This window comes from Lutra lutra, chromosome 10 (genome assembly GCF_902655055.1).
Source record: "Lutra lutra chromosome 10, mLutLut1.2, whole genome shotgun sequence".
NCBI classification, from domain to species: domain Eukaryota; kingdom Metazoa; phylum Chordata; class Mammalia; order Carnivora; family Mustelidae; genus Lutra; species Lutra lutra.
Window position 1 is genome coordinate 80,440,144 of NC_062287.1, and position 24,530 is coordinate 80,464,673.

At 39.3% G+C, this 24,530-nt stretch overlaps 1 protein-coding gene across 2 annotated transcripts in view; it reads right to left on the reverse strand.

Moving 5' to 3' along the window:
- CCDC34 (coiled-coil domain containing 34) overlaps positions 1-24,530 on the reverse strand; it is a 126,217-nt gene that overhangs the window by 9,942 nt on the left and 91,745 nt on the right. The window contains exon 7 of one of the 2 annotated variants that reach the window (XM_047747282.1): positions 3,744-4,220. The exons of the other annotated variant lie outside the window; for it this stretch is intronic. The gene's annotated coding sequence lies outside the window, so the exon portion shown is untranslated. Of the gene's footprint in view, positions 1-3,743; positions 4,221-24,530 lie in introns of those variants that run through there. 2 annotated transcript variants of the gene reach the window in all.

The window sequence follows — 24,530 nt, forward strand, 5'->3', positions numbered from 1 at the left end:
CTCCACCCTGGGCTTGGAGCCTGCTTGAGATTCTCCCTCTCCTTTTGCCCCTCCCCCCACTCAAGCGCATATGTACTCTCTCTCAAAAAAATAATAATAATAAAGACTCTACATGGGGAAATGAGAAGATCAATGTACTTCTACACATGTCCAAGTACCATGGTTGTCTTAAGGAAAGGCACCGGCTGAGTTGTTGGAGTTGCAATGCAAACTAAACTTTTTTCACAGATTACCATTCGTACATGAAAGAGCAAATGGAAAACTATGGGCATTCAGACTTGAGTAATGGGCAGACATGTTCTCAAAAATTAAGTAAATGAGTCTGTTATGTAAAGGAAAGCAACTGACAGTATATGTTGCCAATAGTAATATTCAAGCTTCCGCATGGAAAATAGGATTTTGGAAAATATATATGCCATCATTAACTTTCCAGCTTTCCAATACGTAAAGCCTTTTCTGATGAGATTTATGGTAGCATTAATGAAAGTGATATTTTGATGTCATATAAAGAAATATGTTAACACCTGGATGATCTGCATAATTCAGTAAATCACCATTTTCCAAATGCCCAATACATCATGTTGCAAAATTACACACAGGCAAAACACTGACTTCAGTGTAAAATAGCCAATGGATTCTAAGGTAACATAATATGAAAATTTCATTGATATGGTCTCAGATTCCACATTACAACCAACTTTAAGAAACTGGCAGTCAAGTTTTGATTTAGTACTTAAAAAAAGTCTACTAAATGGGCTCCTGGTTGGCTCAGATGGTTAAGCTTCTGCCTTCAGCTCAGGTCATGATCCCAGTGTCCTGGAACTGAGTCCCACATCTGGCTCCCTGCTCAGCTGGGAGCCTGCTTCGCCCTCCGCCTCTGCTTCTTTGTCCCTCATGAATAAATAAATAAAATCTTTTAAAAAAGAAGTCCATTAAAGTACCTTTCCCTTTTATAACTACATATCTGCAAGTGGCTAAATTTTTTTTTTAACAACACCAGCAAAACATATGTTTATGGCAACACATTGAATACAGAAGAGGTTATGATACTCTGTCTTCCATTAAGTCACACATTAAAGAGTTTTGCAAAAATGTCACTGTCCTCACTGAATTTTTTTTTTTTTGGAAAATATAATTATCACCAAAAAATGTGAATTATGTAAGTTTTAATCAGTTCATTATTGTTATTTTATTTTATTTTTTTTAAAGATTTTATTTATTTATTTGACAGAGAGAGAGAGATCACAAATAGGCAGAGAGGCAGGCAGAGAGAGGGGGGAAGCAGGCTCCCTGCTGAGCAGAGAGCCTGATGTGGGGCTCGATCCCAGGACCCTGAGATCATGACCTGAGCTGAAGGCAGAGGCTTAACCCACTGAGCCACCCAGGTGCCCCCAGTTCATTATTGTTATTTTAAAATAAATTAGTAGATAAGTGATTTTTAAATTTCTTAGTTGTAATTTCTAATATAATAATTATTAGTAGATACAACCCACACTTAAAAATAAAAGGTTCTTTGGGGCCCTTGATAATTTTTAAGAGTATAAAAGGGTCCTGAAGCCAAAATGTTTGTGAGTTACTATTCTGTAAGAATCTTACCAATGCAATGAGATTCCTGAGCTAAGAGCTTCTAGAAACCTAGAAAAATGTACGAGACCCAGGTAGAAAAACAGTTGTTGGCTCCAAGTCTACAAAAGAAAACAATAAATGTAAAAATTAATAAATGTTTAATTAAATGTCTACAAAATGTACCAACATGCCAGCTTTATTCACCATTAAATTCAGCATTCATAAGGATTTAATTCCATCAAATACAACTTATAGGTTCAGTTTTCTCACTTCACAAATTCCCCTATTCATAGTGTCCACGGTAAATGTTGGGAACTCATAACCAATCATAAATTAAATGTATAACATGGAGCCTAATAATTTCTAAAGCACAAATATAAAAACACTACAAAGATTCTTAAAACAAAAAAGTATATTTAATGTGGGATATGAGTGCAGCTGGTATATTTGATATTTTGCGTGGTGGGGACTCTAAAGTCAGAACATGCAGGGCTCATGGAGGTCCTGCTTTAAACACAGCATCGAACTGCCTGTAAATTATAGCTGTCCTGAAACATTTCAGTGCTAGGAGATATCTTCACCAGGTAAAGGAGAGGTCTTCACCAAGTGAAATACCTCCCCTTGACCTTTGGCAGGAATGGGAGAGAGAGACATAATGAAAATACACTAAATAGGTCCACAGAGGAGCAAAATCACAGGGAAAAGAGCGACCACGTGGTCTTTTGTTTGGGTCTGAGCAATGGCACAGCTGGCCAGCCCTCTGAATTCTGGGCAGGGCTTACACTGCCCTCACACCCAGACTTTCATCATTAGGTGTGAGCAAGGCGGGGCTGATGGTTTAGAAGAGCCCTGCGACATCTCACCAGAAAAGGACTGCATCTGAAAGCAAAGGCTAAGGGCAGCCAGCTTGAGGCAAGAAGTCACCCAATGACAGCCCCCACTTCTGGTTCATGAGGCCCTTGCCCCCTCACTGGCACCTCAGAATTACATTCCCGTGCCGAGGAGCAGTGTTGAGGGGCACTTAGGTGGTTCAGGCAGTTAAGCACCCAACTCTTCATCTCAGTTAATGTCTTAATCTCAGGGTCATGAGTTCAAGCCCCATCTACCTAAAAAAAAAAAAAAAGGAGCCATGCCCAGTACTGCAGAGATGTCTCTCAACTTCAGTCCCTTAAAAAGTGTCCTCCTTACCTTTCTGCCATGCTAATCTCCATCACCTGGAGGAAGGCAGTATTGGCCCTTCATCCAACTTTGAAATATCATGACTCTGAGACAATATGGTTGTCTCTTAACATGGATCTCCAGTGATGGGATTTCCTGCAGTACTGCAAGTAACTTATTTTCTTCCTCATTTGACTTTTTATAGTGTCTGCTATAATGCACTTGCTTTAAATTTTTTTTTTAATTTTAAAGGATATGGGTAAAGCAACTGGCTTATAATAGGGCTTTGATAAAGAGTAATCACTGTTATTTGGGAATTAACCAGGGAGTTCCCTAACATTTCCTGCATTGGAAGCAGGAGTTCTCCACTGTCAAGAGATGACAGATTGACTTCCATTTTCTGGAGCTGCCTAGTTTAATATAAAAGTAAAATAAAAATAGAAAAATGAAAAAACAGAATTATAAAACATGATATATTTGAAAAGTTTCACTTCACAAATCAATGTTTTAAACACATATACACATGTAAAACCACAATACAATAAAATCATGCAATTGGTGATACAGATCAAGATTTATGAAAAACAAATTATGTATGGAGCATACATTGTGTAGGCAAAGTGGCTTGGAAAGGAGACTCTGCTGTCAAGCTCTCCATGTACAAAGTCTTTCAGTCATGTCAGTGAAGCTCTGCAAGTCAACGGTATCATTTAGAGATAAAAACAAGTCTAAAACTGGGTTTCATTGCCAAATTGCTTTCCTTGGGTACCTCCTCCCTTTACCAACACCACTAGATTCTGATTGCCATCAGCCTTTATTCCTCATATTGATATCAGCATTTCTCAATGCCAATGTCTGAACTTCCCAACGGGAGGGAAAGGGTCGTATAGTCTGCTGTGACTTTTCATGCTTCTAACAAACATGGAAACTACCAGTTGAATTACTGATACTTTCTAAGTGTCAAGTTTTCTAAAGTACTAACAGAAATACACTTTCCACTATAAATGCATATTTTTTTAATCTTCCAACTTGCATATACCCTGGAGATCCGCATCAACTCTCCAAGTCTACTCTATCATATTAAAAGAGGAAAGCTCAACTTTTCTTTTCTTTTTTTTTTTTTTTGCTTTCTGTCCAACCCTTTTAAGCAAGGATAGCACCCCTTCTCCCCCCTCCGCTCTGTGGAAAGCTAGCAAAGATCTCTTGGCAGCTGTCCTTTTCATCCCTCCAGGCGCAGATACCTCCTTGCATTGCTATGTCAGTTGATCCAATTGTGACTAAGCCATCAAATGCACTTTCTCTGAAAATTCAACTCCTGATCACTGAAAATTAAGAGTTTTGGATGATGGTCTCTGGCTTGAATCTTCTTCCATCTGGTTCTAGTTCAGGGCTGGCCTTTGACAGCCCTTCGTCTCACACCATGGCTCTAGGAGGGTGTGGAGACTGCCTGACTCTCTTGCAGGTTGAATGGATCCAAGGAGACCTGGTTGTTTTTCCTAAGCAAGAACAAGGAGGGATTTTTTTGCACCATGTGGATGTAGGCTTATCACCAATTTCTTCACAACAAGTGTGCTTCTTTGACATAAAAGAAGACCTGTTATCAACACAAAGGCCTTTTTCATTATAACTTTAAGGGAACAACAGTACTTTTAAAGATAGAAGCAACTGGGGTCTTCGTATATCCGTTGAGGATGTTATAAAAGGTCCATCCCATCCTTGCCACTTCCTCATTCCACTCCCTTAATTGAAGCCATTACTTCTTGTCTAGAAAACAACAGCTTCGTGGTTGGTCTCCCTGCCTCCTCTCTTGATCTTTGCCATCTTCTCTCTGCTGTAAGCACAACTTGTTTGAAACACAAATATGAGCCCAATTACCCTCCTTGCTCAAATACTTGCAATAGCTCCTCGATGCTTATGGTAGAAAACATACATTCCTGAACAAGCATGTCTAAGGACAGAGGGTGATAAAACAATAGAAATTTGTGAAAAGTTTTGTGGGTTTTTTGCTGTTGTTTTGTTTTAAGAACTCTTTTTTTCTCTCAGTGGAAGCTGAGCCACACCAGGCATAAGCATTATATACTTTTGGTCTATGGTGACAAGTTTAAAATTCTGACTCTAGGTTTTCCCTCATGCCACTCCTAGTCCTGGAAGGACCTCAGTGCTGCTTGCCACTCCTGCCTCCTCATGTAGCTCAGTATATAGCTCATAGAACTCAGTTCCAATGCTGATTCCTCCACGAATCTTTTCCTGGTTGTGAGTCGGAGTTAGATGTCCATCCTCTGGGCTCCAGGTTACCTCTCGTCACTCAGTGACAGCAGTAACCACACTACTACCTGCCTGACACTGCTGCTTCCCAGACTCCTCCATTATACCAAGACTTCTTTGACAAAAAGAGAATATCTTTCACCTCCTTGAGTAAGTACACAAAATAAATGCGTATAATAGACATGCATTTTATCTACCTAGGACCTCCTCTTTCTGTTCTTGGAAATAATGGGTACTACCCTCTTTTTCAAGGAACTTCGCCTTCTCTACTCCTTATGGTTCAGGCAAGGCTATTAAACCAGAGGACTCCACCACTGTCCTAGGAGGGCTCATGACCCGAGATGAACCTAGCAAATTCTTTTACCCAGGAATGGGCAGGGTCCAAAAAGAATAAAAGGCAACTGAAACTATGTCATCTTCTGGCAGCTTTGCAGAGTAGCCTCACGTGACCCAGGTCCTGGATTCTATTCTTCTCAAGGCTTTTGTATCAGTGAGCTTTTGCTGTATAACAAATAATCTCCAAAATTAGTAGCATAAAATAATATCCATTTATTTATCTCAAAATTCTGGAGGTCAGCAATTTGTACTTGGCTAAACGGGGCCTCTCTCCTGGTCTTGGAAGGATTCATACATCATCTACAATCAGCATTAGTGAACTGGAAGCTGGCTGATGTGGGGTAACTTCAGGTGGAATTATCTCTGTCCTACATGGTGTCTCATCTTCCATTGAATTTATTCACAAGCAGCTGCACAGAATTCCAGGAGAGAGAGTAGAAGCATACAAGACATCCTGAGGCCTAGGCTCAGACATGGCACACCATCACTTTCACTGCATTCCATCAGCCAAAGCAACCCACAGGACCAAATTCAGGAGGGTGGGAACTAAGACCTACTCCTTGGTGGGAGGAGTGGCAAAGTCACATTGTGAAGGGTATGGATACAGAGAGGGGTACAAAAATGTGGTCATATGTGCAAACAACCACAACTTTGTTATTTAGTACCCTGTTAATCTTCCAATATGTCCCTTTTTAAATAAACTTAGTCAAAGTCAGCTTCTGCTGTTTGTGTTTTTAAAAAAAAATGTAACTTATAACTGCTTGGAAATGAAGGAGAGGATGTATTATAATGGGTCAAACTTTTATTCAGGGGAGAGTGATGAAGGGGGTGTAGAAAAGTGACAGTCATAGAGCTAAAGGAATTGCAGAGTATACTATATACTTGTTGCCTGTGAGCACCTCGGAAATTATGATATCACTTTCCTTTCCACCTTCCTAACTCACCCTGTAGTCAGAGCCACCAATCTCTTTATAATCTCTTTGAAATCTCTTTAAAAGTTAGACATGGAACAATAAGCCATTCACTGGGAACTGTTCTCTCGTCACTACCTAAATTGAATTGGCTGAGTGTTTGTTAGGTGACTATCTTCAGGTGTATATTAATACAGCCACCTGTTATACTCTGGATGGGCTTAAATATCAGACATAATTTTTAAAGAAAAGATATCTCAAACAAAAGTCAAGTCTTGGGGCACCTGGGTAGCTCAGTGGGTTAAGGCCTCTGCCTTCAGCTCAGGTCATGATCCCAGGGTCCTGGGATTGAGCCCCACATCAGGCTCTCTGCTCAGTGGGGAGCCTGCTTCTTCCTCTCTCTCTCTCTGCCTGCCCCTCTGCCTACTTGTGATCTCTGTCAAATAAATAAATAATATCTTTAAAAAAAAATAGTCTTAAGGTTGATAGGAGTCTCAGATATGGTCTAGTGTTCCCCAATCTAAGTCCTTCCCATATCTATGCTACTTCTTTCCAATTAAATCTCCATTTCTTCTTCTCCTTCTTCTTCCCCTTTGTCTTCTTCTTTTTTCTTTCTTCTTCTCCTTCTCCTTGTCATTCTCATTCTCCTTTTTCTTTTAGGAAGGGCAGAGGGGGAGGGAGAAAGAAAATCTTAAGCAGGCTCCATGCCTAGCACAGAGCCCAATGCAGGGCTTAATCTCACAATCCTGAGAGCATGACCTGAGCCAAAATCAAGAGTTGGACACTTAACCCCTGAGCCACACAGGCACCCCAAAATTTCCATTTCTCTAGGTGCTGATCAGAAGGACATCAGGAAAAAAGCAAGTTACAGAATTAGAATTAAACAACATTGAAGCATGAATGACTGATGTTTCATGTGCATCAATTTAAAGGATAATATCTAACAGTAGAGAAAAGATTTCTCAACTCAGAATATCTTTTGAAAGTGAAATCCCAGGAAATACAAAGGAGACATTTTTAGGCGCTACAGGCAGTTTTGTTTTCTTTTGTTGGTTTTGTGGTGGTGGTGGTGGTGATGATGTAAATAATGAAAAAATAAGTTTCTGGGCTTACAGAGGGCAGTGGACTTCTGTGATGTTTAGAATTTTCTCTCCTTTGCCAGATAGACATAACAGATACATACAGAACATTCCATCCAAAAACAACAGAATACACATTCTTTTCAACTGCACATGGAACATTCTCCAGGATAGATCATGTTAGGCCACAGAACAAGTCTCAATAAATTTAAGAAGATTAAACACAACTTTTCTGACACAAAGGTATGGAACTAGAAATTAATAACAAGAAAAAAAAACTAGAAAAAACACAAACATGTGGAGGCTAAACAACATGCTAGAATTCTCTCTCCTTTGAAAGACATGGTTACCTTGACCTTCAGAACATTCCAGAAGCTAATAATTATTGAAATTTATAATAAAGAAATACTGATGAAAATGGAAAGTTACTCAAAGTTTTTGTAGCATTAAAGTCAATATTTAGGGTTTAAACAGCACCCTCAGATTAAATGAGTGCTCCCTCAGTTCCATGAGTACTTCTCACCATCTGTAAACCACAAAACTGTCACTCATAGTGCTGAGATTTACATCTTTGTGGTTGAGACAAGGAGGAGCCATATCTGCTCTCACCATGTCTCAGGCTCGGGACACGTGCCAGGGCAGCCAGACAGGATCTCTAAGGCTGAGTGAGATGGTGTGATGTTCTCTGTGTGGGAGGCCTCCCGGGAAGACAGAGTGGTGACCTCACTGGGAAAATGAAAACAGTTCAATAAAAAATACTTATCTTGGAATGATCTGCCTGAACTTGAGACCAGTGAAGGGATTGTATTTCCAACACACTTTCAAAAAGAAAAGCCATTTTCCATTAATTCTGTATAGGGAAGAAATCCTACAGTACCTCTTCTTGACTGAGAGATGATGATTCAGGCAAAAATGAGCTTGACTCTAGCGCTACATAAAGACACAGTAAGAGAATCACTCTTACCCTTAAAAGAACCAGTTATAAAGTTTTCCTTTTAAAACTAGGGCAAAATGGGGCACCTGGGTGGCTCAGTGGGTTAAAGCCTCTGCCTTCAGCTCAGGTCATGATCCCAGGGTCCTGGGATCGAGCCCCACATCGGGCTCTCTGCTCCGCAGGGAGCCTGCTTCCTCCTCCTCTCTCTCTCTCTCTGCCTGCCTCTCTGCCTACTTGTGATCTCTGTCTGTCAAATAAATAAATAAAATCTTTAAAAAATAAAAAATAAAAAAAAAAATAAAACTAGGGCAGAAATTTGCTCCTTGGAAATTCAGCATTAGAGAGGATTCAGTCACACAAGTAACCTCAACTTTCGGCCTCTAATATTTTCCTCCCCCATAGGATTTCTCTCATGATACTTCCATTGCCACCTACAGAGACTAAGTGTGTCCCTGTGTTTGAGGCTTAAATGCAGACAAAAGGAACAAAGGTATGGATATTTTGAAAGGACCTCTGCCTAAAATGCCAAAACACAATAGGAAGATTAATCAAGAAAATGTTAAAACAATGTAGAAGCACCATCAGGCTGACAGCGGCCTTCTGATTCCTCCGTGTTTGACTTGTTCTGTTCTGAGCCCTGTTGCTTGCCTTTAAGGCCTGGAAATTCTTAGTTCTATGGCTCTTGGGTTTGTATCATTCAGGAAATTGGGAGTATCAGCTCTAGGGAAAGGCAGTTTTGCGGGTATTTAACATTCTATCACCATTAGTACAACATTATCACCTCTTTAAATGATATTTATAGAAAATTAACCCAGCCAAATGCATTATATAGAGCAAGATCAGAGAGCAATCTCTTCTTTGTTTGGCTTATAGCAGGTTTAGACCCATGGCCTTGGTCTAATTAGAAAAGGGCTCTGGCTAGAACCACCCAAGAGAAAATGCAGTTTGGCAAAAAAGCCTGAGAGTCCTTGGTCCCATAGAACCCTAATCCCATAAATTTCTCAGCATCTGAAGCTACAGGCACTGTAGCCAACAATTTAACTAATGTGTTTCAGGGTCTTCTTTCCCCAATTAAAAAAGAGACCCAAAGTCTGTTTCAGAATTATCTCTGAATATGACAAATTTTAAGAGTCCCCTGGTTCCCTCTTTGCTTCAAGAGCTAGAAAGCACATAGTCAAATCTGCTAGCCTTTCTTAAAAGTTGTATAAGATCTTCAGGTGTGAATTTCCAAGTTGAACTTTGGCCCTGGATTCACACTAGCCTTACTTTTCTCTCTTAAATTTGCCTCATTAACAATTTTGTGCACTTTTTCCAACTATGTAGCTTTGTTAGATACCTCAAATTCATTTTTCAACAACTCAATATCAGAAAAATTATCTAAGACTTGCAAAGGAATTGCTGGATGTTCTCCCAGTACAGTGTTCCTTTTGACAATCTATTGTCTGAACTATTTAGTTTACAGCTCTGCTGGGGCAGAAGGTACCTTATACATTTGTGTCTGGTTGAGATAGAAATAATTCCCTTCCAGTGGAACACATAATCTCAGAATTTATGGTTTATGGCCCTGTTAAAAAATAACCAGTATTGGGGCACCTGAGTGGCTCAGTGGGTTAAACCCTCTACCTTCGGCTCAGGTCATGATCTCAGGGTCCTGCAATCAATCCCCACATCTGGCTCTCTGCTCAGCAGGGAGCCTGCTTCCCCCTCTCTCTTTGCCTACCTTTCTGCCTACTTGTGATCTCTGTCAAATAAATAAATAAAATCTTAAAAAAAAAAAAAACAGTAACGTATCTAATTAATATGTTTAATCTAATATTGGATACTTAGACTCTAAAATATTCTGGGGGCACCTGGGTGGCTCAGTTGGTTAAGTGGCCAACTCTTGATTTCAGCTCAGATCATGATCTCAGAGTCCTAGATTCAAGCCCCCAAAACAAAACGGGCTCCATGCTTAGTGGGGAGTCTACTTGAAGATTCTAATAGTATCACTGCCCTTGCTCGCATGCACTCTCTCTCCCTCTCTCTAAATAAATAAATCTTTAAAAATAAAAAAAAAGGGGCGCCTGGGTGGCTCAGTGGGTTGAGCCACTGCCTTCGGCTCAGGTCATGATCTCGGGGTCCTGGGATCGAGCCCCGCGTCGGGCTCTCTGCTCGGCGGAGAGCCTGCTTCCTCCTCTCTCTCTGCCTGCCTCTCTGCCTGCTTGTGATCTCTCTCTGTCAAATAAATAAATAAAATCTTAAAAAATAAATAAATAAAAAATAAAAAAAATAAAAATAAAAATAAAAATAAATTAAAAATGCTCTTTGGACTGGTTTAAATATTTTACAATTTTCTTCAGTGATTAATGAGTTAAATATAATCTTTGATACATCTTATATTTGTATAAAAGTAATTAAAAAAAAAAAAACTCCTGAAAAGTATATCTTAGCAGTAAGTAGAAAACAACAAATGGATAGTACTACATATATGTCAAAAATCTGTAGAGCTTTTCAGAAGAAAGAGTGAACTTAATATATGCAAATTAAAAATAAATTACTTAGGAGGTCAGGGGAAATCCCAGATGAAATACAGAATGTGACAAAAGACTCTAACTAAGCTGGAAATACATGAAACAAACCTCAGTAAAAGGGATGGGGGAAAGATGCTGACTAAGGGACTTTGGAAACAAGTGGACTCTGTATAACTGAGGGAAAAGGTAATTGTAACTAATATTGTACTCTAGTTGATAAACTTGTTTCCTATAAGGTTATAGGTCAACAAATCTCCAATCATTATACATGTATACTGGAATTCACAGTTAAGTAAATGAATGGCAGATGGTAGGATCCAGGTTTCTTACTTTTGGAGAAAGAGTTTATAAATAAGCAGAAAGGAAACTGCATTAGAATTAAAGGTATCAGTATGAATTCATATTTGGCTTAATATAGATACAGATGGTTTAATATAGAAATACTATTAGAAACATGGGTTATCATAAACATATATTTCCTTGTTTAGTCAGATAAGAGGACATAGAAACAACACTTCATAGCAAGGAGCACACTTAACCCCAAGATCTTGCTTTCTATCATTAGAGGAATAAAAAGGAACAGTGCTTCTTGGAGAAATGGCTGATTTTAGAATTGGGGCAAGAATTATGTAAAATAAACCTGAAGCATCTTGCAGTGCTCACCAAAATAAGTAAACAAAACAAAATGAGGGGCACCTGGGTGGCTCAGTTGGGTAGGCCTCTGACTCTTGGTTTTGGCTCAGGTCAGATATAAGGGTCATGAGACTGAGCCCTGCTCCAGACCCCACACTCAGCAGGGAGGGTGCTTAAGATTCTCTCCTTCTCCTGCTCCCTCCATCCCCCCACCCCCGCTCATATTCCCTCTCTCTAAAATAAATAAATAAATGTTTAAAATAAATAAATAAAACAAAATGATAGAACTATGTCAAATTTGGGGATACAGGAGCCAAGTGACAGAGCTCCCAAACACTAAAGTTGGAACGACTTGAGCAAAAAAATAAGTAAAGTAATATTGGATGATTAGTCAAAATATAAAATAAATATCAAGTCCATACTAACATAAATAAATGCTTAAACATATAAATGGGAGAGAGAAGACAAATTTTACATGCAGAAAAATTCTACATAATATATGCAGATACATCACCCTCAAGGAGGTGGAGAATAACTCCCCACTCCTTAAAGATGGACTGTCCATAGTGAGTTTCTTAAGAAGAGTAGAGTATGGATGGGGGGAGTAACTTCATGGTGTAGAAACCTGACAAACACTACTTTAGCCAAGGTAACAAAGTCAATATCAACAGTCATAAATTATGTGATAGTACACATCCTTTATATGATACAATAAAAATGGCACTTTACCTCTATAGTCTTTGCCCAAAAAGGCATAACCCCAGCCTAATTATAAGAAAAAAAAAATGTCAGACAAATCCCAATTGAAGAAGAGTCTACAAAATGTCTGACGAATACTCCTCAAAAGTATCAAGGTCATAAAAAACAAAGAAAGGGCACTTGGGTGTCTCAGTTGCTTAAGCATCAGCCTTCAGCTTAAGTCATGATCCTGGGGTCCCAGGATTGAGCCCTGCATCAGGCTCCCTGCTCAGTGGGGCATCTGCTTCTCCCTCTGCCCTTCCCCTGTTCATGCTCACACACTCTCTCTCTCTAATAAATAAATAAATAAAATCTTTAAAACAACAACAATAAGGAAAGTCTAAGAAACTACCACAGAGCAGAGGAGCTTAAGGAGACATGACAGCTAAATGTAATTTGGTATCCTGGATGGGATCCTTGAACAGAAAAATGACAGTAGGTCAAAGATAAGGAAATCTGAATAAACAATGGAGCTCAGTTAGAAGTAATATATTAATATCAGTTCATTAACTATGAAAATATACCATAACAATGTAAAATATTAATAATAAGAAAAATTGAGTGTGGGATATGTGGAATTGTTCTATCCTTTTGATTTTTGTAAATCTTAAACTACCACAAAATTTAAAAGTTATTTAAATAAATAGGTGCATCAGACAAGCCCAAATAGAAATAAATTCTGTAAAATATTTGTCAATGTCATGAAAAACAAAGAAAAACTCTGAAACTGCCACAGATCAGAGGAGACTAAGAAACACAACAATTTAAAACAATGTGAAATCCTGGGTTGGATCATGGAACTTAAAAAAAAGAAGAAGAAGAAGAAGATACTACTGAAGACACCAGTAAAATCTGCCCCCACACCCCCCTCCCCCCAACACAGTCTATGGCTCTGTTAATACCATGGTACTGATGTTAATTTCTTAGTTTTGACAAATGTACCATGATTGTGTAAGATGTTAGGGAAAGTCGGGTGAAGGTGTATAAGAACCATCTGTACTATCTTTGTAACTTTTCTGTTTCTTTTTTTTTTTTTTTAATAGGTGAACTGTGAGGAAAAACAGATATATGCGGACTAAAAGCATGGTATACCACTTTCAATTGGCCAATAGAGATATAAAGTTGTGATCATTGGAACTCACATGTTTTCAAGAAGGAAATGATCACTAAGAGCTTAAGGAAGGCTGCCTGAATCAGTGATTCCCTACTGGGGATGGGGAAGTAGAATACTCTGGATAATTAATCTTATGTTAGCATTTGTCTGGGGATAGTTCAGGCCAAAGCTCAGGGAATTCTGATTTTTCTTAGAACTCTTGGTGACAAAAACACCTCTCTTAACAATCTCAACAAGAGTGGTCTATTTCAGGCCTGGTGTTAAAAATGGGAAAAACAGCTAATAAGATCTCTTTTCCTACATGATCCAGTCATCTGCTCCTTCCACACAGAGGAGACCCAGGAGATATTCCCTCATGAACTTAAGAAGAACAGGTCTTATCTCACTGGCCATTTAGAAGGCCAACCCCCACAGGATACCCACAGACAGCCAAGATCCTTCTTCAGGCTTTTCCCAAGGTAGCTAGAAAGAGGTTTCCTAGAATTGTTTACTAGGATGCCAGGAGGTCAGCCAGAGTTCTCAGTCCCAAAAGTCATTCATTTCTCCTCCCTTCCTAGAGTAACAATACCATATGTTACCCTCACAGAGCTGCTCACATACTAAACACCTGTCACATGCTAGCTACAGTACTGGATTCAGGGGAGGAGGGAGCAGATTCTGAAAGAAATGTAACAGTAATGAGGACAAGAAGGACAACACTGATAACAAATGTGTGAGAGCACATATTCATAACAGATCAAGTCTTATGTATAAGCACCAACTGATTTGATCCTACAGTAACTCAGTAAGATAGGTTATATTGTCTCCATTTTACAGGTGAGAAAATGATTTCTTCCTCCAGGAAACTGAAGATTAGAGTAACTTGCCTAAGGTCAATCAGTAGTTAAAAAACATCAAAGTAGTTTCCTCTAGACCTAGAATCAAAAACCAGTTCTGATACTTATTAGCTGTGTGACCTTGGACAACTAATGTCATCTCTTTGTCAAGTGGTCAATAAACAGAAGATAAAATCAGCATAAATATATTGAGCAGTGTTGGTCCATTAATGTTAGTTGTCACCAGGGTGGGGATGGGAGGGACCTCAAGTGTACTCAGAACTTGCCAAACTGTGCCAGGTGCCTTACAGGCATGAACTTATTTTATCCTCCCAATGCAACATCAGATAAGGATTTATTGTTTTACTGAAGAGGAAATGGATGTTCAAAAAGGTTCAATTAACTGTCCAAAGGTCACCTGGCAAGTAAGTGGTCTAGCAGCAATTTGAGTTCAGCTCTATCTACCCTAGTACCCTGAGTCAACCATTCTGTCAACCAACTGCCACCCACTCAACATTCCAGAAACTCCAGAGAGCTCAGTTTCTTCTAGGTAACATATTTCTCATTTTAACTGAAGGCCTAACCCAAAAGAATTGCTAAAAGTGTTGTAAATTTATGGCTAAGAGAGTCTCAGTTGAATTAGGTGGGCCCTTTCAGCACTGATAGCAAGTACCTTGGAAAGCAGAGAGTCTTCCCTGGGAGGCCAGAGTGCATTCTGAGAAGAGGAAGCATGGAAGTAGACAGGAGAGGGGGAGAAAGAAGGTGCAAGATATCTGAAGGCTCGGGAAGGAGCTTCTTTGGCACGCAGAAGCAAACCTACAATTTATCCAACTAACCTTGCCTTTAGCTGAGCCCCAATGGAGAAGACCATGCCTCGGGCCTCAGAGCAATTTAGAGTAAGGATAAGAATGCTAAGTGGATTCCAGTCACTAAGCCAACCTCAAGTACTGTTAGTAAATGCTGGGGAAGTTGTATTAAGGAGGATCATGGGATTACCCAGGCTCAGCTGACAGGGAAAAAAAGTCTTGGTTCATTAGTAATTTCTGCCACAAGATTAGGAGTAGAAAGAGCCTCACAGGTGCCAAGAATTTGCCATTCATGTTTTAGGGGATACTGCAGCCTGGGCATACTCTGCAGGAGAAGTTGACTGGGTTCAGGTCCAGGTAGGAAACCAAAATGTCCCAATAGCACCCTGTCCCCACCTATCTACCTCACGAACTATGGCAAAACAGCATTAGCAGCAAGAAAGGACGTAATTTTAATTCTTCTGGTTTTAATTACTTTGAAAATAGAATCAGGCCACCCCTGCCAAGACACTTTAAGAAGTACTAAAAACCAGAGAGATTCAGGCCAGCTAGAGAAGGGGGCGGGGGGAGTTCCAGCCAATTAGCCTCCCTTTGTGACATGGTCACCATTCACCCCACCCTCCAGATGCCTTAATAACACTCATCTGTCTCAGGAGAGGGGGAAAAAGTGGTGAGCCAAACCTCAAGAGTGAAGGAAGGGGCGGGGGAAAGCAAAATATGGAATTTCAGCTCAAAGTTCAACCATTGAACGTCTTAACTGCTGTCATTATTTTTTGTAGAGCCCTCACTGGGCTTTCCTGACTACCAGGAACTTAGCCTCAGGGCTCGAGGGCCCATGTTTTTACTCGGAGGACTTGCTACTGCCTTGCCAAACATGCTCAACCTACTGTCTCAAAGTCTACAATCTCTACCTCCAACCTCCCCCAGTGGGTCAAACTTTCCATGGCTAGACTATAAAAGGGGAAGCAGTCCTACCATTTCCTTTAATAAGCCATTTTTACAGGGTTCCAAGTACCCTTTAAGGAGCCCAGAAGCCCAAGCAGTCCCCGGGATTCCAGAAACTCCAGCCTCGTCCAGAAGTAGCAGAAGGCAAAGACCCGGACCTAGACCAGTAAAATTAGTCTCCAGGGAATCTGCTTGGTTCAGGATACCAGGAGAGGTGTGTGATGCTGGATTACAATTAGCATTGATTTAAGGCTCTGCTAGGTTCTTGCAGGAATGAGCCCAGTCTCTCCAGGGGAGTGGTCCTAGAGAGGAAATTTCTATCATCTGTCTTCTAAGAAAGCTGGAATTTGTAATATGGTCCTATTGCTCTACTGAGCATCTTGATGGATTTGGATTCATAAAAGTGAACATGAAGCAGAGTTTGAAGTGGGAGAAAACTGAATGGTCCTACTTACTAGAAGAAGAAAAATGTGGAATTTGGGAAGACCACACTGACAATGACTATTCCTGACTGTAGAGCTCCTCCAGTTAGGGGAAGGGAAAAAAGTCTGGCTAAGTGGATTTTTTAAACAAAAGAAAATAAATCTTGTGAATATGTTCTAGTGGTTGTCATTGGACCATGAAGTGAACAGGAAATAAACTTTATTATGCTTGTCATTGAGATGGGAAGATTGTTTTTTATTGAACTAGTCTATATGTGCTAATGCAAGCACCATTCCACACTAGCCAAGTTTGGTGGGGATCTTAAAAGGAAGGATATTGGTGAGTTGGGTATGAATTTATACAAAGAGACAAATGAATGATGACCTCTGTGCAAAGTCTTATCAGATCAAATGTATTACAATTGGCCTCTTCCTCATGTTATCTGATATCTCCCATAACTATGAGGACCCAAGTTTTTCTTGTTTTTCTCCTGGGGAGATATATAATATACATATTATATATCTGGTATATTATATATTATATATAGCATATATATATATAGTATATATATAGTATATGTTTATAGTACACTCACACACACACACACACACACACACACACACATATATATAGTTTTTTTCCCAATTTGCATTTAGGTAATTTCTAATTTTCTATACTTAACAGACTTCTTTGGATAGAAGCATAATTTTTTCAACCTTTATTGAGAAATAAGTGAGAAATAATCTGTGTAAGATTAAGGTATACAGTGTGATGATTTGACACACAAAAGATTGAAAATGACCACCACAGTACAGTTAGCACCTCCATACCTCACAAAATTACCATTTCTTTTTAGTGGTGAGAACATTTAAGATCTACTTTCTCTAACTTTCAAGTATATAATATGGTATTGTTAATTATAATCAGCCATGCTGTACACTATATCCTCAGAATTTATCCATCTTCTAGCTGAAAGTTTGTATCCTTTGACCAGTATCTCCTCATTTCCCTAACCCTCCTCCCACAATTGTTTCAACGAGCTCATTTTTTAGATTCCACATATAACATCACACAGTACTTGTCTTTCCATCAGTCTTATTTCACTTAGCATTATGCCCTCAAGATTCATCCATGTTGTCACAAACTGCAGGATTTCCTTCTTTCTCGTTGCTAAATAATACCACACACACACACACACACACACAAACACACACTTCACCACCTTTATCCATTTATTCATTGATAAACACTCAGGTTGTTTCCGTATCTTGACTATTATGAATAATGCTGCAATGAACATGGGAATGCTGATATACATCCAAGATCCTGACTTCATTTCCTTAGATATATACCCAGAAGTGAGGTTGTTAGATCATATGGCAGTTGTAGTTTTAATTTTTTGAGAAACCTCTACGCTGTTTCCAAAATGACTACACCAATTTACATTCCCACCAACAGTACACACAGGTTCCTTTTCCTCTACACGTTCACCAACACTTGTTATCTCTTGTCTTTTTGATAACAGTCATTATAACAGGTGTGAGGTGATACTGTAGTTTTGATTTGTATTTTCCTGATGATTAGTGACATTGAATACCTTTTCATGTACCTCCTGGCTGGGAAAGCCATTTTTTAAACCAGATTGGTTTTTTTGCTATTGACTTGTATGTGTTCCTTACATATTTTGGATACTAACCTCTTATCAGATAAATGGTTTGTATATATTTTCTCCCATTCAGTTGATTGCATTTTTATTTTGTTTATCATTTACTTTGCTGTGCAGAAGCTTTTTTTTTTTTTTAAATATGGTCTTGCTTATTTATTTTGCTTTTGTTCCTTGTGCTTTTGGTGTCACATCTAAAACATGTTGCCAAGGGGCGCCTGGGTGGCTCAGTGGGTTAAGCCGCTGCCTTCGGCTCAGGTCATGATCCCAGGTCCTGTGTTCGAGCCCCGCATCGGGCTTTCTGCTCAGCAGGGAGCCTGCTTCCTCCTCTCTCTCTGCCTGCCTCTCTGCTTACTTGTGATTTCTCTCTGTCAAATAAATAAATAAAATCTTAAAAAAATAAAATAAAATAAAATAAAACATGTTGCCAAGAACAATGCCAATGAGACTTCTCCCTATGTTTTCTTCTAAGACTTTTTGGTTTGATTTCTTACATTGATGTATTTTACTCATTTTGAGTTAATTTTTATGAATGGTGTAAGATAAGGGTCTCAATTTCATTCATCTTCACATGATTATCATTCTTCCAAAACCATTTATTAAAGACACTATCCCTTCCCCATTGAATATTCTTGCCTTCCTTGTCAAATAATTAGTTCACAATAGCTCCACTGGAACAGAATGCCAGGACCATACAGTTTTGATTCCTATAACTTTGCAATATAGTTTGAAATAAGAAGTATGATGCTTCCAGCTTTCTTCTTCTTTCTCAGTATTCCTTTAGCTATTCAGAGTCTTTTGTGATTCCATATGAATTTTAGGATTGTTTTTTTCTATTTCTGTGAAAAATGACATTGAATTTTGACAGGTATTGCATTAAGTCTATGGATGGCTTTGGGTAGTATGGATATTTCAATGATATTAATCCTCCTGTATGGGATGAGAGAGAAATGAGCCTTTTTGGTAGAGTTCTGCATAGCTGGGGAAGAAGGGTGCTCATTTACATGCTCTCTTTTTCTCCCAAAGGAGAAGTTATAACTGAGAAAGTCTTTCTTGGCACTGAGCTGTGCTACCTTGGAAGAAAGGTGACACAAGTCAAGTTGAACTATTCTTCTTACCCTTTCCAATAAATCCAAACTCATATATATTTTTTGGTCCAGTGGTGTGCTGGAATTTCTCCACTGGACTCCTAAGTATCCACAAAGACTCTCTTGTCCATGAGTCTAAGAAAGTCTTCCAGGGCTCTAGACCATGACCAATAGGGAATGGAGTCAGTTAATGGAACACTGCATGAGCTACAGATGGGACTGACTTCTGTATGCCTATTACCCAATGCATGGGTGGGTGATACTTTTCCTGGGTTTCTTTGTGCTGGATCCCACAGTTCCCACAAAGGCATTTTTGTCTGTGGATTGATGCCAAATTATTGAGGGGGCATATGAATGAAGGACATTTGCTGACCCACAAAGCCATCATTCTGGACCTCTGGCCAGTCTCCTCCCTGTCATACACACACTGCACTTCCTCCTCTGGTCCAGCTGCTCCGGCAGACACTGTTGAATAAAACTTGGTACACAGTTTACTGGTTATCTTTGTCTGGGGCCCATGATTTTATTTTCAGTCTGAAAGATAATACCTCCCCCAAGCTGTAAAACCCAAAAGGAATTTATTTCCTCCAAAAGGAGTTTTAGGAGATGCTGTATCAGTGGCTTAGACAAACCTAGTTTGATTACATTCTTTGTCTCCTTGTCTCCCCTTACACAATAGTCAGGGTTTTAAATGAGGGTTTAATGTGAAATTGAGTCTTTCCAGTTTCACTTTTCCACACTATTTTCAGTACAAAAGACCTACCTTTGAAAATGAGAGTGAGAATTGTCTCATTAATCATGAGATTTCAGATCTTTTCAGTGGGGCAATAAAAAAGATGAAAAATAGTTATTTTAGCAGAGTCAAGGCTTGAAAACACAAAAGGATACTAAAAGGGAAAGTTTCTTGCAGCCACAGGGGGAGAAAAGTCAACTGGCTCAAAAAACTAAAAATGTAAGTGACAAACCTTGTTTGATGCAAAAAATAAATTTTTTTTTAAAATTAAAAAAGCCATATTTCGTGGCATGGTTGGTATAACATAGATAAATGTTCTTTTTACTGTCCAAAGTCACTTCTAGGGGATTGGTTTCTTTAAAAACAAATCTATGAGAGGCGCCTGGGTGGCTCAGTCATTAGCATCTGCCTTCTGCTCAGGTCACGATCCCAGGGTCCTGGGATCAAGCTCCGCTTTGGGCTCCCTGCTCAACGGGAAGCCTGCTTCTCTCTCTCTCACTCCTCTTGCTTGTGTTCCCTCTCTCACTGTGTCTCTCTCTATCAAATAATAAATGAAATCTTTGAAGAAATAAAAATAATAACAAATCTGTGAGTATGACAGCATGCTTCTTGCTAGCCACTAATTTTACTATTTATTCTCTCCCCTTTAACTAAGTGGGAAATCTCATTTTGTGCAATGAAATGAAAAACAGCTTTATATCTGACTTGATTTTTGAATCCCAACTCTATATTATCTAAACTTCTCTAGGTCTTAGTTTCTCCCTATATAAAATAGGGAAAATAATACCTACATTATAGAGTTATTTGAAGGATTCAATGAGAAATCTTACTTTCTTATCATTACTATAAGAAATATACTTATTATTACTATGTTATTTATTATATGCAAAGTACTTTATATATAACAATTTGCTTAACCCCTCAACAGTCAATTCCATGTTCTATATACCAATACTAGCCCCATTTTACAGATAGGAAAACGGAGGCCCAAAACAGTTAAGTAAATTGCATAAAGTCACTCATGGTAATAATCAGAGAGGTAAGTGTATGCAAAGGGGAAACAGAATGTTTAATAAAGGTGAAGGCAGAATTAAGGGAACTAGTATAATGATGGATCCAAGGACTACCCAAGAGAAAGTCATTATCACCTCTAGGCCTAAAGGGACAGGGGAAAAGACTGATGTGGCTAAAACCAGGTGAGAGCTGTGCATGTGGGAGAGATGGTGATAGATAGTGAAACCCCATCACCCCCAAACCACAGCCTGGCAGGGAAGGGTATCCTGATCCCCCTTCTCTCCCATTCTCTCTAATTTTCTGCCAGCCTCCCATACCATTGGTCAAACTCAGATGCAAGTCAGAGGTCACGGGAGTGCAGGTAGCACAGAACACAGAGAGTCAGCCACCCAGGGTACAGAATAAAGCTAGGACAGACCAGAAAGGGCAAAGAGAGAAAACTAAAACTTGGTAGAGCTAGGATTGGAATCCTTATTCTAAACTCACTCCCTTGCTTCCTGAGCATAAACCAGTGGTTAGCTTTTCTCCTCCCTACCTGCAAAACCGGAGTGTGTCACCTCCAAGTCCACATTGAAGCCAAATAGCCATTTCACTGGAAAACATGACTCATAATTCTAATAACAGTTTGTTAGTGGAGGACTCAGAGCATAAAAAGCATAAATGGTTCACTCGAAAGCGTCCCTCCTCCTGGTTCTAGTCATGGGTTACTCTTCCCTCTTCCTCTCTATACAGCAGTTTTTGGACCTTCCATCTTCTCCCTTTTATCCCCATGTGTTAACACCAAGAACTCTCCTTATTTTTAAACCTGGCACCACCACACCCGACCTCAGAGGCTTCCTTCCACATTTCAGTGGGTTGAAGAAACTTTCTGCTAAAGATGTCTCTCTCCACAAAACATTCTTATATCACCTACTAAGAAAACATGTGTTTTTTTATCACTGCATACATATGAATAGGGCGTGGCACCGAAAAGGACTCCTAACACAGCACGTGATAATAGCAGTAGCAGTGGTAGTAGTATTGTCACTTTGCCCAAATGAGGTTAAATAGAAAGCTTACAGTGACTGTAGAGAATGGTAAAAATTCAAAGAGCCAAGTTCTAGGCAAAGAAGACAAAGTTTCCATGAGAGCACCCTGAGATGCTTCCCAGAAAACACACAGCAACCTCTCACACCATAATGGATTTCTACTCAACCTTTTCATTATGGCTTTTGGCAACATTCTTTGCACTATTCTACTCCAGAATCACTCTCCTAGGCACCTTCATCCGCAAGGAGATTTTTTTCAAAACAAGTTACAGATGTTTTTCTTTTCCTTAGAAACACTCCATTGCATATTATTTTTCAAAATGTTGAGTTTCATGCCATGAACATTTTATTCCTGGCCTTGGGTTAGCATGATATAAGAAACTTAAATAACCATGACCAGTGGAGGGATAATTTTTTGTTTTTCAATCTTTAAATAGACATTTTTAAAAATTGCCCATAAGTCTTCTACCCTTTCAGATATGTGTCTAAAGCAAAGTGCATTTTTCTGTCCAAACATATAGCAAGTTCAAGTTTGTTCCAATTACATCACTTTTGTTTGCCTCTACAATCTATCAAACGTGTTAAACACAGAAGGCATAAAAGGTGAAAGACATATTGTTTGCATGCTATTAAATCTTCATTCATCAATTTCTTTGTGTTAAATGGTAAATGTTGAGCCTACAAAATGGGTAGCTGTGTGAGTGGGAATAAGAGTAGGACTACGAAGTGGAAATATAACGTCATGGATACAAGGTGGAGTGAGATTAGCAGTCTGTTTCACTGCGAAGATACAGGTGTTTCTCTTCTGATGCAAAGTTTCACTAAGTAATTTGGATACAATCCATGGATCTGTCCACATGTCACCACCTTGCTACTGCCTTCCAAATCCAAGTTCCCATCATCTCTACTGCACAAGCTTTTGTATCAGGTACCTCTGGAGTATACCTGTCTTCATTATGCCTCAGCTGCTCCACAGAACTCTCGCTCCTGCGGGAACTCTCACTTGGAATGTTTGGGATGACTGCAGGAGCTACTAGTCATTCTGCCTCATGCAAAAACCTGGTAGTGCAGGGGAGTTAACACTTCAATGGGCAATCCTGGATCAATGGGGTCAGAGCTGAACAATTCAGAGGTATATTCCCACCTGGCCTTTTAGAGGTCCCCGGTGACATATACATCCAGTTTTCCATAGAATTTATCAACATCTTCTGTGTAACTGGATTCATTTTGCCCTCTTTGTCATGTAACACTTCCTAGTCTTCCACTTACGTTCCTTGGATCACTTTCCAAGACAAACTCCCAATACACAAGCCCTTGCCTCAGACTCAGATTTATAGAGGAAACCAGACCATGCGACAGCCTCCTAATTTTCCCCAACAATCCCCTCTAACCTTCAATAATCTTCTACAGCAGCCAGAGCAGGTCTCCTAAAATATCAAGCATCCTATGTCATCCCTCTGCTCAAAAAGTTGTAATGGTTTCCATCACACTCAGAATAAAATCCAAAGTCCTTTTAATGTCTCTCAAGGCTCAGCATGATCCAACCACTGGTCCCTCTCTCACTCTATTTTATTTTTCTCCATACCACTTACACCACATGATATTATATTGTGTATTTATCGATTTATGGAAATTGGAATTAGAAGGTATTGGAATGCAAACTCCATGGCAACAGGGACTTGTCTCTCTTGCTTACTACTACATCCCCAGTGCCTCACCATGTAGGTATCAAAAAATACTTGTTGAATAAATAATGCGACACGTGATTTTCATTATGCACATGGTTGTAATGCTAGAACTAACATTATCTCAGACAAAGAGAATAAAAGAACTTGCTATCAGCTGCTTTGTTTGAGTGACTTCAGGATATGTTTATCCAACAATGGGTGAAAATGTGATAAAAATGGCTAAGAAGCCTTGTGCCAATGATAGCCTTGGTGAGGATTGAAAAACAAAGGCCATTACTCTTGATCAAACGCTAGATGTAATCAAGGCTGGATTTTCCCAGGGATGTTTAGCTTTATAACTGTAGACTTAAAGCTATAAAAACACCAGTATTATTGAAATGCCTTCAGGCAAAATTACTCTATTATTGTGAGTCTGAATGCTCCAGACCCAAATCCCATATTTGCTTTCTGAAATAATTATTTTTAAAGTGATTTTTTTAATAAAAAGTGACTTCTTAGGAATGCAACTATAATACTATAGCACAGATCTTATCCCTGCTCCCAATGAAGACAGAAAAGCTAAATATAATCCTTAAGAAAGCTTTCCTTCACACGTAAAGGGGAATCTTATGGCAAAGTCCTCAGAAGTCACAACTATGATCTTAAAAGGAGATAGGCACCCAAAGAAAATATTACCTATAAAACCATAATTACTAAAATGGCTGACAACTCTAGAAGTCAATCTGGCATTTGGATGGCAGCCACTAGGGTGACCGGCCCTCAGGAATTGCCCCAGATTTAATACTTATCTAATGATGTGAGCCTGAATAAATCACTTAACCTATATGTCAAATGCTGTTGAGGGCAAATACTGTATCATTCATGATAGATCCTGGTATCCACCTCACACATGGCACACAGAGGAAGTATCCAATAGATAAGAGCTGAATGAGTAAGTCTGCAGAACTAGGTGAGGCATAATCTGTACTCTTAAAGGCCTCATGTAACTTTTAGCAAGAATTAATATTAATTATGTCTCTATTCCTTCCGAAGATATCCATTTGGATTTTTGCCAGCACTTTACTCCCTGAGCTAAATTAGCTA